At 39.8% G+C, this 15,646-nt stretch overlaps 2 long non-coding RNA genes and 1 other non-coding gene across 5 annotated transcripts; 1 reads left to right on the forward strand and 2 right to left on the reverse strand.

Annotated features, from left to right (window-relative positions):
• Nucleotides 1–8,085: 8,085 nt before the first annotated feature.
• Nucleotides 8,086–11,283, forward strand: LOC119028840. Of its 3 annotated transcripts, XR_005077819.1 has the most exons (5): nt 8,086–8,641; nt 8,770–8,867; nt 9,011–9,091; nt 9,724–9,881; nt 10,461–11,283. It is a non-coding gene; the product is annotated as an uncharacterized LOC119028840 (long non-coding RNA). The 3 variants fall into 3 exon arrangements; XR_005077818.1 differs by lacking the exon at nt 9,011–9,091 and having other exon boundaries at nt 8,167–8,641; XR_005077817.1 differs by lacking the exons at nt 8,770–8,867; nt 9,011–9,091 and having other exon boundaries at nt 8,234–8,641.
• Nucleotides 8,193–8,265, reverse strand: trnam-cau. The gene has a single exon. It is a non-coding gene; the product is annotated as a tRNA-Met (tRNA).
• A 2,667-nt stretch (nt 11,284–13,950) lies between the features above and the next one.
• LOC119028599 lies at nt 13,951–15,589 on the reverse strand. Its single transcript, XR_005077755.1, has 2 exons — nt 15,120–15,589; nt 13,951–14,609 (listed from the first exon to the last, which is right to left on the reverse strand). It is a non-coding gene; the product is annotated as an uncharacterized LOC119028599 (long non-coding RNA).
• Nucleotides 15,590–15,646: the final 57 nt, after the last annotated feature.

The following is a 15,646-nucleotide window of genomic DNA, read 5'->3' on the forward strand; positions in this document are numbered from 1 at the left end:
TTTGCTACAGTCCTTTCAACCTGCTGCTGTCTGGCAAAAGATACACAGGTACCACCAGACTACAGAGCAGCTTCATTCCTCAGGCTGCGAGACTCCTGAACTCATCGGAAGAACTCCATCTAAAAATGTCTTGTGCAGCATAAAGTGAATACAACTTGCACGTTTTTCATTCAATCCTGTGTGACAATTGAGTCATCATCATCAGTCATTTTCTCTTCGTTTGAGAACAGCTACAGAACTGTCAGTGCAGCGAGGCCTTTCCTCCAAACAAAACCTCTTTAATGGATTTCTTTGAGTTTTAAGCTGCATCCCACTTTAAGAGCTGTGTCATCGACACAGCCTATCATGGTGTAGCCTTAAAGGACCAAAGGCTGAGATGTCATTGCATAATCCTGCTCTGCTCCCCCACAGAGACTGTGCATGATATTCATAGTGGGACATTAGAACCTGATGCAAAGTTGGCTTTTAAAGGGAAGTGAAAGAGGCACCTGGCTGTGGAGTGGAGACATGAAGGGGAATCACATGTTCTAATGAAAGACTTCCAATATAGACAGTGACATGATAAACACACAACTGCAAAGATAAAAAACAAAACAAAACAAAACAAAACAGTGACAGCTAAATCACGAGTGATTACTAAAGGCACTAAAGGAGTCTATTAAGTTGGGTTTGTAAACTTTTAACAAACATTTCTTGTAAAGGTTGTGCCGTAAAGCCCAGGACTCGTTTTCTCTGTGCATGCTTTTATTTGGAAGTTTGTGTTTGTTTTTTTATATCGATACTTACGGTTTTATTTTGATGACATAACGATATCTGAAACCTAAGACAATATATAGTCCCATGTCTCAATAACGATATATCTTTATATTGCAAAGCTCTACTCTGGGCATTAGTATTTTTTTAAAAAAACAAAGAAAAAATGTTTATTTTATTTATGTTTTATTGATAGAATTTGTGACAGTTGAAGTTGTTTAAAATGCACATCTCTGACCTTGTCTGTGTTATTGCCTCTGTTGGGGAAACACTTAGTTTTGATTTAAAAGGTGTCCTTTGTGGGTTAAAGTCCCAAGGCGGGTGCTGTTGAACTATAATAAGCTCTTCTAGCCTGGTAACATTTTTTCATAAGCTACTTGTCTTGTTTCATTTTAGCTGAAAGTCAAAATCCCCCTGCACTGATTGGAGTAGATTCAGATCACCTGCTGGCTGGGTGTGGGGACTGACAGCAGGCGGAGCATTCCCTTCACAGCCAATCATTGGTGTGACAATGATTTGAGAAGACCTAAAAGAGGTGATGAACAGCATACAGCCTGTCATTCTAAATCCTTACTAGGCATACTGCATATTGCAACTTCACAGCTTGTCAGTAGTCATGGTGAGATGAAGCTTTCCATCCAATCAGGTCACTCAGTGGCCGAAGCTTCCTGGTGCTTCATTTGCTCTACTGTGCCATCAAGTGGACAATACTTGCAAAACAGGCAGGGTGATTATAATGACACCATGGCTTTGGTGTGTGAGGCTTTGAATTGAATTGTGCTTAAATGATGATGAAAATAAACAAGTAACATACTGATTAATATAGTGTTGGATTTTCTGATGGTTAGTCTGATGGCAGGGACAGAGGGGAAAGTTGAAACAAGGTGGGGAGAGGGTTGTGATGTGAATGTGCTTGTTACTAGGGACAAAATGTAACCCATACAATGGGGATATTTTATATTTTTCATTTAAAAACAACTTCTCCACTGTGCTGGGCTTCAGGGAGTCTCTTTTTTTGGACAGGATTTCACCTGCTTTTGAAAATACCCTTTCACAGGGCACAGATGAAGCTGGAGTACAGAGAAACGCCACAGCAAGCTTATACAAGTTTGGATAAACTTGTTTTTGTCTTTCCCAGTATTCAAGTTGTGGATTCACCGAGGTACTTTTGGAACTCCACTGTTGCATCCGCAGTGACATTTGAGGTCTTTGCAACGTGCACAGCTTCTCCTTTAGTTGCCTCCTCAGACTCTCAGCCATTACTGTGCCCTCTGGAGTTTGGCCAGTTCCCACGTCCTCCTCCAGTGCGTAGCGTAGCATTGATAACAGGGGAATGACTTTTGATCCCAAGACTCTCTTCTCTTCTGTGGCATCACTGAAGGGGGACAGCACCTTCAGAGATTCTGCTATTATGTCATACTGTTCTGTTGTGAGTGGGGCAATGTCAGTATGTAAGCCTGCCGAAGCTTGTCCTACAGGTGAACCTATGTGCCACACAAATTGTGTGATGCAAACGGAGCTGCTTGGCACAAGCACCCATATTTGCTGCACAAGGCAAGTGACTTTCTGTGCAATCCCCACGCTGATAAAAGTGCTGTTTTTACCTTAGCCAAATTCTCTGCAGTATGGGCCTCAGGGAAACGCAGCAGCCATAAAGATTGCAAAGAGGTCCTTGCATCTATGAAATGGTATGTCATAGCCAGATCATCATCAGTGTTGATTGAGGTCCACATATCTGAAGTCAAGCTAACTGCAGATGCCTTTGACACAAGGACTTTGGCTTTCTCCTTGGACTCCCTATACATGTCCTCCACCATAGCTTCCATTGCTTAAAGAAAAGAAGAGAACACTATTGGAATGGCAAATATGGGGAAATCGGGAAAAATGCTTCATGTGCTCATTTATGCACCTGCTTTGTGGGGAGAACATAGGGAGGGTCAAAGCTCTCACAAGCTTTCTGAAGCCTTTGTCCTCCACAATAGTGAAGGGCTGGGAATCCTTGATAACCATCCTGTTTAAGACCTCATCCACATCAGTTTTCTCTCCTGATGACAAAAGAATAAATTAAAAATAACAAATTTTAAAGTAAAATAAAAATGCAGTATTCAATTACAGATGTCATTAACTGGTCACATTTAGAATATAAATTAATGCTGTAATTGTATGTTTGTATGCTTTCTTATCATTGCATCCCCAAATGGCTTACCTGACCTTGGTCCACCTTGGTTGGATTTCATGCAGGGCTCTATTACACAGCACAGATGATGTGTTACTGTTGTATCCAAGTTCTTTTGAACACAGACGCTTCACCTTTTAAAATACCAGAAATTAGAAGAAATAAATTAGAACGAGGGATACGCTGTGATGGCACATTTATATTATGCTAGCAATTATGTGCAAACCTTACGAGAGATCAGCTCAAAATGTTCCCAGACAGGGAAAATCTCCTCTTTATGGCTGGTTCCATCAGAAAGTCAAAAGACGCTCAAATAGATCTTAAACAAAATCTCCATATATTTTGAATGGCACACCAAACCACAAACCATTTCCTGAATCTTCTTCAGAGCCCTCAACGCTGATGGCATGGGTCAGCTGGTGCAACAGTCTCCCTCCTTCCACAAAAGACCAGGACAGCTGCTAAAGCGAGGAAAGTTTTTGAGTCAACATCGAGCCCACATTGAGTTATAAGTGAAGGAAAAACACAGTGAAGTGTACATCTACTTAAAACAAAGAATACAGACAAATTGTAAATATAAAAGAACTGAAAAATAGCACAAGAAATGGTAAAGGTCTTTCATCTAAGTCTTCATTTTCAGGCTTACAGGGGCATCTACAGACCTGTCTCCAGTGTACATCCCTTGACAGTACATACAGTGAATGTACCCTCTTGCTTTGGTCGTCTCTTCACTTTGACTGGTCCTGTTCCACTCTGCAAAACGTAAGCATTGTGTTTAAAATTTCTCTTATTCCTCATTTGCTCTAATATCTTGCACTCTTGTTAGTCCTTGGGGAAAGAAAACAGATGTACACTCAGCATGGGTCTTGCTGTGTATTTTCAAGTGGTGGAAAATTTTGCTTTGTGGCTTGTCACTAACGTAACAGAATTTATTTATTGATTTATTTATTTTAACTCAGTAAGTTTTGTTAAGTCTTGATTTTGAAGGAAACTCAAGAAAGCTCTGGATTGTCCTTGTAGTGTTATTTACATTGTTCTCAAAATAATCAAAAGATTCATGACAGTACAGTTGTTACTATACTGCATCATGTCAAGTGTACGAACTGTGAGGTATTCCCTCTCTGAAGGAAACTGAAGGCATGTGAAGTAGCTGTGCGTAGACACAAACAATACATACATTCTCAAGAATGTATTCAAACATGCAAAACAAGGAATAATTACAGAACAATAAATACAATCTTTTACTTTTCCTGTGTGTCAAAAGGAAAACTGAATGTGCCAGCATGTTATTACAGGTTAGTCCCCTTATACTGTCCATGTGGATCAGGGTGATGGTCACATATCTTCCAAACACAGCAACGGTATATAACATCTCTCTGACCTGCCCCAGTGCCCCATGTTGCCACACAACAAACTGTCTGTATGCTGTGTGGTGAAATTGTCTGTTGGGGAGAGCAACAGACAGTTTCACCATGCAGCATACAGACAGTTTGTTTTTGGGTCTGGAAGATTAGTCACAGCACAAATGTCTTTCCAAATCCAGCACTTGATGTGATTAAGTTAGTCCTTGAATTTTGGAATGTCAAGCAATAGATGAGCAATATTATTTGTTGTTTTGGTTGATGTGCTGTAATGTTGGCCTACCCAAAAGGATAAAGTGGTTTCCAGTCTTCAATCTGCAAGCTAATGTGGTAGAGACAATAGTGATTTCAGTATTAAGTGTCCACATTAAAAAGATTGTAAAGACAATGTATCTTTCAAGAATAGCAAAACCCACCTTTTTAAGTGTGTGACAGTGTTGTCCTGGACATGGCCAGGTCATATCCATCCACAGAAAGGAGTCAAAGTGAGCTAAACTCACAATTTCCAGTGGGGATAAAGATGTATAAGTGTTACTATCTCCTCGCTTGTTCAGAATTTACCAAAAACATACACACAATTACTTCATATTGCTTTGCTCTAGCCCCATGTAATATGTGCCAAAAATATGGTAATATAAGTTTTTGCAGGATTTAGCACGCAAACATTTTAGGACAAAGGGTGAGCTTTATTTTACCAAAAGCTGAATACCAAAGAGTCAATCAAAATCTGGAAAACCAAAATCATCAGGGACTTAATGAAGTGCAAAAATGAGAAATCCAAAACATACCAACAGGAGACAGGAGACACAGAAGGAAACACAGGGTAGGTCAAGGGGGACGTCACACAAAATGAATTGACAAGGAGTGCAGGGAGAACAGAGACTAAATACAGACACCAGCGAGGGGATCAGTAACAGGTGAGGAGGGAGGAGGACAGGTGAGGTAACAAAGGGAAACACAAAGGGGAAAGCACAGAGGGAAAAATATGGAGGAGAACTGAAGAGACACACAAGGGCATGGAGTCAAAACATAACACACAAGCTACCGAATGACGCCTCCTGCATGACAGGCCTCCTGCAGGTCTTTCTTTGGAGGCTGTGGGTGACACACATTTCATGTTTCATTAACATTAACAACACACTAATTTACAGATATGCAGGCCTGTGTATTGCGTGTGATATGTACAACCCAGCTGCCAAACCAAATCATACCCTGTTGTAGCCAGTTTTGATGTACGAATACGATATGTTGTGAATGGGTTTGGTGAGTCACATAAATAGTCATGATTGTCTGTCCACATGTGCATTCAAGTTGACTCCAGCCGACCTCTTGCAACAGCAAGATGGTGACAGCAGGTGCAGGGATATACAAATGCTGCTATGAAGTTGGACACTCTCTACTATCCGTAGATGTTTGCCTTCTTCGTCTGCGAAGAAATGGAGGAAATTGAAACTCCATTAATGTTTGATGAAAATCAACAACAAAGGTGATCAGTTTTCTTACCTGATGCTATGGGAACTTTGCTGGCCTTTTTCTCATGTTAATCTCCTTTGGAAATAATTCAACCTGAGATGTTCAAAATACGAGTCAACCAATGACTATGGACTGAGGGAATAGAGCAGTGGAATCGGTCCTGTGTTGCATGCAGACAGCCAGGGTTCAAGGCCCATGTCACGTGTCTCTTTTGCAGAGGGTGTATTTACCTGATTAGTTGCCTATTTGTTTGAAGTGTACTTACCCGTACAGATAGGCTACTATAATATCTTTAATGTCAGTGAAATTCAGGATTCCTTCAGGAAATATTGTTTCATTCTCATCTTACTTCTGAAGGCTATCAGGTTCATTTGAACTCTTTACACCAAATGTTTTTGTGAGCTAGCCTACAGTCCTTGCAAAATACCAACATTCAGTGAATTGTTTTTATATATTGTGCATTTTACCTTTTAAGGTTTGGCCTACTTGATCCAATAGTAAACCTTTCTGGTACAGGATTAGTGATGTGCAATCTCTTTTACACATGCCATTACCGTGATGCCATTAATTAGTTACAAAATGACAAATGTTACCTATGACTGACTGTTATGGTGAGTTGAAAAGTATCACAAATATCTAGTTTGTTATTGCATATTCACAAAAAATCCAATTTCATGTAAAACCGTTGGCATAAATAAATCCAGTGTTAGAGAAAGTAAATATTTTACCGTTGTCTTCCACCACAAAATCTCTGTTCTACATTCGGCTGTGTGCTGCAGCACAAGGTGATTAAGCTACCGTTAAGTGGACTTAGACACAGACACAAGGATACCAGATTTTGGCTTCAACAGGACCTGTGTATCTATATAGTAATAACAGTGATTTTCATCATCAAACTCCTGCTGTGCCTCCACGTGGCAGCTCACAGAAACTGGGACTATCGTGGAGCAACAGTGGTCTCTAGAGGTACAGTCATACTGTCTTAGTTGCTGACTAACCAACCACTGCACAAGTCAGGCTTCACACTGGTCATGGCATTTCAATACAGTCTGTTCCAGACATGACTGTCAGGGAATTAGTTATTTTTGGTGGACAAAGTCCCTTGACATATATCACAATGAATGTCATGAACTGAGTCACAATGACATAGACATCAGACTGAATGAGATTCAACTAAATTACAATGACATGAATTAGAGTGACATATGTAAAATATGACATGAGATATAACTGCACAAAACAGCAAAATTAGTAATGGAATGTAAAATAACTCATTTCATAGTATTTACTTAATACAGTACAAGAGCTAATAAACATTAAAAACAGCGGATGTGTTTTCATTCATATTTGTCCCAGATGTATCCAGATGTGACATGTAAGATTCGTCAGTGTTTATCACATAAAAAGTGAGGAACTTTAAAGTTTTGATAACAAGATGGTATAATGATGTCCTCTACTCGTCTCCTAAACAGTTTTGTTTATTAAAACTTTAAAGTGTGACAGCAGGAGCACAAGTGAGCCATGCTGTTGAATGTTAGTCACTAGTGTTGCAGTAAAATGTCATGCAAAGAAATTTGAAATGCAGCAGAAACATTAAGAATCCAAACAAGTGCAGTTTGCAGACAGTTTATGTTATTTCACACATTTGTATTTCATTGTTCTGTACTCGGTCTGCTCCTCAAGCTGTTACAACCGACATGTCTGTCTCAGTTGTCTCACTTATTGGGTGCAGTAACGACACCCGCCGCGGGGGCGCTGCTGCACTGCAGAAGCGAGGAGCAGCAGAGAGCTTTACTGTGTGGGACCTGTGAAACATGACCCGCTTCGTTTACTGTGAAGATGTCACTTTGGGTAACTGCGTTTCTCACTATTTTCAGAATGTATAAAACATCTAACAAGTGACAACTGCTGACCAGCACATCAACTCATAATTAAAATCAGTTAGTGTTGCTGTCATCAGTTTCAGTCCAACTCAGCCAACTAAAACAGTAAAATCCTGCTTTTGCATTGTTTAATGATCAGTAATGATGCAACAGTTACATTTTACACATAATAAAAACTTAAACCAATTAAAAAGACTCTTCTGCATTCATTCTGTTTCAATTAAACTGCTTTTCATAATTTGAGGGCTTTTCAATTTCTATCCAGTCCGGGACTCGAACCTTTAATCTTCGGCTCTGCTCATATACAGGAACAGACCGTGTGAGAGCCAGGTTTTACTGTTTAAGAACAGACAATGAAGCAAATTTGTATATTTGGTCAAATTTCCAGGATCTGCCGCTCTGGGAATCCAACAGTAGAGGCAAGCACATGTATTTAAATTTCATTTAAAGCGAATCCACTTCTAGTCAGACATTTTAACGGTATCTGTGACCGCTTCCTCCTCCCGTAAGAGTAAACATTACAGGGGCTCCAAAATGTAAAACATGTGCCCCGTGTGAGGCTCGAACTCACGACCTTCAGATTATGAGACTGACGCGCTGCCTACTGCGCCAACGAGGCTCCGTTACGTCAATGCGATCGAACTCTCTTTGAAGCCAGACTAGGTGATTTGTGCCGTTTCAAAACGTTAATTTTTTCTCAAAGGACTGTCTGAAAATCAATCATGTGAGAGCCAATTGGGTTGCCTATCACTTACCAAGAATTCTACCAAGATTTGACCAGTCAGAGTCCCAGCACACCGCCTGTCCGCCTAGTGCATTGTGCATTTTAAACCTTTAAACTTGGATTTGAAGATAGTGTTTGGTAAATTTGATGTTGTTCATCATAGTTTACAGCTGAATGAATGTGCAGCTCAGCTTTTGGCAGCTTTCAGCAGTAAACCAGCCACCACCAAGCTCTGGTCAACACACAAGACCAAGATGACTTCACTGTGAAGGTGAATTAATAACTCATCTACATACATGTAACTATTTGTGAAAGTCACAATTCCATGTCACCGAGGCGAAGTGTTTATATTGTTGTTGTATCAAAGTCTTTTCCTCAGACAGATAATGTTGTTTACAGTGTGTCCCCTGCAGTGCCACCCAATCCTGCAGGATAAGTTCAGAGGATAACACATATGGATGTGAAACAGACCTCAACACAACAGCAGACTAATATAGGTCAGAAATAAAGAATGACATGTCATTTAACTCCTTCACTTTGTAAATGTTATTATTCAATCATAAATATTTTACACTAGTTTCTAACTTGATTACAGATTGAAAAGTCAACACTTTTAATGTATCCAAGCTAGAAATTGCAGGTTCCCTGAAGGTTTCCAGCACATTCCCACCTTGTTACATTCCCAGAATGTTCCCAGTCATGATGAGGAGTTCTTTAATAGGTAGGGGCATGTTGTTTGGTGACTCTGAGGGAACTCTAAGGACTTTCTAGGAACATTAAGGGGACGGCTGCCATAAGACAACAAAACCCACAACATACATCTGCAGCTAGACATGTTTTTCCACAACATGTGAGAAGGTCCCTGATGGTGTAAAGAACATTAAATGTGCTTTAAGGGTTCAGGACATTTGTCACGCTTAGAGAACATTTAGAGAACATAACACAAGGACCCCAGAACGTCCTTCCCCTACGTGTGAATGGACCTCTTGGGTCCCACCTGCAGTTCCTCCAGGCTCACACATCTGGAATCACAGTGTTCACCATTTACACTGTATTCAGTCTTGCAGTTTATTCTGTATATAATGTCCACTGAAAGCATTTACTGTATATTTAAACATGCCATTGCCAACTGTAACTGCTGCACATATTGTATATGTTATTATTCATTTCTGTTTCTTCATACTGTAGTTATATATCTCTAATATATTTGTGCATAACTGGACTTCACGGCTCATTAAATGATAAACTGATGCTGTACTTCGTTGCCTCTGTACTTGTACTCCGTGTGTGTACTCCGTACTCTGGTCTAAGTAATCACTTGATTCCATGTCTTTCTGTTTTGTTCTCATGCAGACATGGCTGACAAGGCGAAGGCTGAGAGGGAGCCTTATAAAAGGAGGAGGTCCGGAAGAGGCAAGAGGACAAGAGGTCCTACAGACCCCCACCTGAATTCATATTTAAGAACCCCTTTTGGCCTCCTGTCCTGAGAAGAGGTAGAAAAGGAGGAAAAAGTTAGTAATGATTATTTACAACACAAATCACATTAACAGCAATTTTGACACACTCACGTAACATTGTGGCACTTTTTTACTTACACAAAACGTGTAAAATAATTGGTTAACACAATACTTACCTCAAAATCTCTTGAAAACCACCCCCAATTTGATAGTAATATTCTACTATTTTCAAACAAGAAGTTAATATAATAATAATCAGTCAGTCAGACTTCAGGATAGTTTTATTAAATGCCATTTTTTTTCTTATAGTTGTCGATCATAAATTGGTCATGCCTGGCAAATACAACTTCATAATCAAGAACTGGTTATTCCACAGTTGGACTAACTGAATAAGTGAGGTGTAAACTCGTTGGGAAATAAAGTGCAACCGTTCACTTCCACTTTAGTGGCCTGCTGAGAGTAAGTTAAAAACTAGTTGAATTCAAACAGCATGATTGGTAGAAGTTAAGCAGAAACCAGTTACATCATTATTAACTGCTTGTTGGAAAATAGCATTATCGAATGTCATCGGTTCTTTTTGCTGTTTGTTCACACACATATATGAACTTGTACTGATACATTTTTTCTGTGTAGGTTCATCCAGACCGCCCGACCCCAAGAAAGCCTTTGTGTCCAAGACCCCCCACACCCTGATCACTGCTGCTCCTGCGCCTCCTCCTGCCTCTCTGAACCCCAAGAAGGGGACCTCCAGGGGCGCCAGCACTTCCCAAATGTGCAGTGCTTTTGGCAAACCCGCTTCTGTCCTCAGAACAAAACTTTTTGCAAGGCCACATCCAGCAGGCTCACCGTGGAGGACTGGATGAAGCAAAATGTGCCCAGGACCACCCGCTGGAGGTGGAAGGAGCAGCAGAAGGCCATCAAAGACGGGGTCGCCCAGCCCAGAAAATGACGGACATGCAACCTCTGCAAAAAGAGGACACTTTTTGTGAGGCCACTAACCCTAACCCTAACCCCTCTGGGAGGACAGCAGAGGAGTGGCTCACCGAGATCCGCGGGGGGATCACCACAGCAGACCTTAGGCAACAAAATTTGGAAAGATGGGGCCAGAGTAAATACAAGCCGGATGTACGTGCGAGGTACAACCGGCAGAGTCGGGAGAAGAGAGCGGAGGAGGCGTTGGCAAAGAAGAAGAAGCAGGACATGTGAAAAAGTCGCGTTTATATTCTGTATATAAATTGTTGTTTTGCTCTTGAAGAGAACATAGTTTGTTTTTTGTATCTTTGCTCTTTTCTAGAACTTGCACAAACAGTATACTGTTTTGCTCTCGAAGTTTGCATTTAGTCTTATGTATGTTTGTCATATGGTTCTTGGTTCGTGCCCTTTTGTTAAGAGCTTTGAATGCCCTTTTTTGAAGGCACATTTCACATTTTGTGCGCGAAAGGTCAATAAAGGCCTGTTTTTGTGCCTCGGCTCCTCTCTGACTCATGTTGTGGCTGACTTCTCTGTCATTATGGGCTTCATGAATATTTATTTGGTCATAGTCATTTTACCACCCATGCAAAATGCTGTCAATTTTTTTCTATTCTGAAACACATTTCCTACCTGACGAGTGAGCTACAAGACTTACTTTGTAGAGATCATAGTCCATTCTGACATTTCCAACTGAGAGAATGAGCTTCTCTACTGTTGGTGTTGATAGTTGCTGATTCTGATCTACTACTGATTCGACAGACAAGAGGACTGTTGAGTTATGAAAAAGCTTAACCACGTGAGGTAATGATGTGGCATCTTTGGTATTTTCATAGTGGATACACTCTGATATCCCAGTTATAGTATAAAAAGAGAAATAGTTTGATATTCTTAGGTACTCTAATGGTGACAAAATCGGGAGGAGAGTGTGTTGGAGCAATGCAAGATAAGTTTATTTATTTAGCACCATCCAGATACAAGGCAACACTAAGTGCTTCACCGAGACATAGAAATGCATTCAGATCAGACGTTTCTAAGTGAAGCATGAAGGCAGCTGGACTTGCTTGGGTATCTTGAAGAGGTCTTCTTCAGAAGTTGAATAAGAATCTTCTCCAGCATTTAAGTAAGACATCAAGACATCTAAAACTGCACTTCAAAAACAATAAAAGCAACATAATTACAGATTTAAAAAAAACAAAAAAACAACAGAAACATAATTTATGAATCTATTCATTTAAAATCCCACAGTGAACGGTAATGTTTTGATTTAAATTTTAAACAGTTGGGGATCTTTGGTGCTAAAAGCTACTAGACCTCGCTTGGTTTTGAAGGGAAGTAAAATGGGTGCATTTAGGCCTGTGAACACTGAGTGCCTTTAAATACAAGTAACACATTTAAAAAAAAAAAAAAAAAACCTATCCATTGAAAGAGCCTCCATATATTATGAGGAATATCTCCTCCAAAGCCCCCCACTGTGAGCTCTGAGAGCCTGCCTCCTGCAGCTGAGAGGAAAGCCAGAGCCTGTGTGTGCTGAATATAACAGTGTGGTGAAGGCCCTGCCCCAACACTGCTCAGCTGAAGGGAACCTGTCAGCCTTAGTGGGACAGACAGCAGACTGCAGTGTAGAGGAAATGCAGCTGGAGAGCCACCTCTCCATTCTTAATTAAGATTATCATAAACAACATACTGTTATGTTTAAATACAGCACACACAATACTACCACTGAGTGAGTACGACAATTAACACACAGCTTTTACAGCATTTATAACAGAAGCTAATCATATATAACTAAAACATACACAGGATTCTGATAAGACTGTTAAAGATACCAACCTGTCATAAAGAAAAGAAAATGTTTCTCATTTTTATCAAATTATGTTTGTGATCTGTTTGTGGACAACAACATATTAATCAAAATGCTGAAAACGTGTTTTAGTTGTTTTTATCTTTTTTTGTGTGTGGTTAATTTTAGTTTAATTACTCAATTAAATGTAATTGAGAATGTAGGACTGCATGGTTAGCATCCTAGAGATATTTAGCCTCCAGTCTAGAACATACAAGGACAACCTGGGGGCCCAAACGAAGAACTTCTGTGAGAAATGTTTATTTCATTCCTCTTGATACCTTGTTAGAAGTTTCAAACAAATAAGTACTACCTTAGGAAGGTTACAGTTGATTTGTTTATTGTGTTAAAGAAAACAAATGAATCATCAGATCAGTTCATCTGATTAGTGCTTACTATTAGTTTAATTTCAATAGAATACTTTAATGTATCATTTTGTAATCTATTCATGGTCCTTTGTTGTTTTTGCTGTCAATAATCTTTTTATCTGTTCATAATTCCTCTGATGGAATCATTGTCCTTCATTGTTTTTATCATTTTATCTATTTCTATTTTTGCATTACATTTTTCCTTCCCTCTCTTCTTCTTCTGTGATTTTGCTTGTTTTACCACCTTTAGGCGTTTTACTTGTAGTGACTCATATTGACTTTTTGTGCTTTTACATGTTCTGCTCTGCTTTTTTTGTTCTAACTCACCTTAGACTAGGCTTCCTTGCGTTTGGCTTGACTGTTGAGTATTTATTATGTAATATTGTCTTCCTGAGTTTCCTCCTATGGCTTGATTGTCAAAGCAACTGTGCTATATGAATAAAGTTTATTATTACAAGTGCATCACAGTTGAGTTTGACATGCACACAGTAAACCCAATACATGTGTCCCAGATTACAAGTGACCCATCCCAGATTATTACATTTTGGTTGAATGTAGGTGTGACATGAGTCCTGTGCGTATGACATCTATATTGTTACTTGTGGATATCAGAAAACATCTCAGGGATTGCACAGAGGTAGAATGTAGAGTGTTGTTAGATACTGCAGGGGAGACTGGGGATGATTGTAACACTTTTGGTCTCATCTCCTATAACTTGCAGACTTGTTTGTGGTAGAGCACTCAAATTTTGACAGAAAGTACCCTCATTTGTCTTCTACAAATAGCAATGTTCTTAACTTCAACTATATCACAGAATTCATTATTTGATGTCAAATGCGAGTCGTGCCATTGCTACAGCCAATCCCACTACCAGGGTAACACAACCTGGGGTCAATTGTAACAGTACAATTGAATAACTAAAAACTGAGACCACACCACAAAATAGGCCTCTATATAGGTTTATTGTGCATGTGCTGACACTAAAGCATCATCCTGTGCTTCACTAAGAAAAAAAAATCATCACTGATGGCTAAATAAAGAACAGCGTCAGTGGTGTGGATCCTAACATTAGAAGAGCTTTCCTAAAGAAAATTTTATGATAATACCTATTAAAATTATACACATAAAAATAGAAACCTTCAGCAGGAGGTCAGAATTAGCTCATGATCCACGTAAAATCACAGGAAGATGTTTGACAATTAGTAAAACAACAAACTTAAATGATAAAACATGAACCTGAGTGAGTGTATCTGTGTGTGTTATCCATCTAATCAGAGGGATCAGAGTCACAGCAGTGACAGATGTATGAAGGTTTTCCATGAGCGCAGCTCTTCGTGGGCCTAGAACTTACAATTTACACCTTGCTTTGGGTTTGGAATTTGCTGTGCATCGAAGACTTCCTGACTGCTGTGATAGGCCACACTGGGCAGCTTTCTTGAACCTTGCTCTCTGAGGGTTTGATTCCTTGCAGTGCCTGCTCAGTGTCACGTGGCAGATGGAGTAGTCTTTGGCGACTGACCTCACTGTTCTACCCTGCCTCACTTCATCTGATGCAACACCCCCCTATTCGTTTTCCTCGCCCACTGTCTTGGCATACTGAAACTGAAAGGAGTAGGACAGAGAAGATATGTGAATTGTGATTCAGGGATGGTTGTAACATTTTCTTTTTACCACCCCTGTCAGCCATTGTTTAGCTAGTTGTATCAGCAGAGTTGTTTGAAATTAGCATAGATGAAATGACTCACATTTTACATAAGAACCTCTTTAAACTAATACAAGTTACCTAATTCAAATGTCAACAGTATCACTGCTAACAAAAATACAGACTTGGTCTTACTTTAGACTTACTTTGTTGTCTGAAAATATATGTAGTGGCTCTAAAATCTGCACGCTTCTTCTCACAGCCATGCAAATTCACATGCAAGATCAGGTAGGGAGTGGTTATACATGAAACTGATGACATGACTCTTATCTTATTATTATGTCATCCCGTATTGGTGAAAGTGATGCTGTTAGAACTATCCTTTTGTGACAACCACCCCCAGTCTCTCCTAATAAGTCACAGAAGTCAATATTACACACAAAACAATGTCCCAGAGTAACAGAATTCACCATGAAGTAATGTATCTTTTGCAAAGTCCACGTTGTCATTGTAGTAAAGAAACATCTTAACTGAAGGCGACTCTGAGTTCAAAACGAGGTTTGCCAACGCATGTTTTCTACCAGTGATCGACCGCCGGATGATGACATCCTAGACGATTTAAGGGGAGCTCTCTTGTCTGATTCCGTTTTCAGAGGAGGCGATCGCGGCGGGGAGCTAACGGGACTGTCGCATGTTATGTTATTCTTTCGACTGAAAGACGTTGGATGATGCGCCTCACGTCCTGTCAGGCCAAAAACAGGAGGATTGTCGTCTAAGTAGCACGGTGTAAATTAGCGTGACATAGTGTTGCATTCAGACCTGGGAAATATGAATATCCCGTGTGATGAAAGCTTACTGAATATGTATTAACGTTAAAAAAAAAGATGACTAATTTAATTTGAAAATGCAATATAACCGCTTGCATCATCATTCATACTCTTATATGCCCACGAGCACACAGCAGACTGTCGTTATTTGCCTTTGACATCATTTTGCT

The sequence above is a fragment of the Acanthopagrus latus genome, chromosome 11, assembly GCF_904848185.1.
Source record: "Acanthopagrus latus isolate v.2019 chromosome 11, fAcaLat1.1, whole genome shotgun sequence".
Classification (NCBI taxonomy): Eukaryota; Metazoa; Chordata; class Actinopteri; order Spariformes; family Sparidae; genus Acanthopagrus; species Acanthopagrus latus.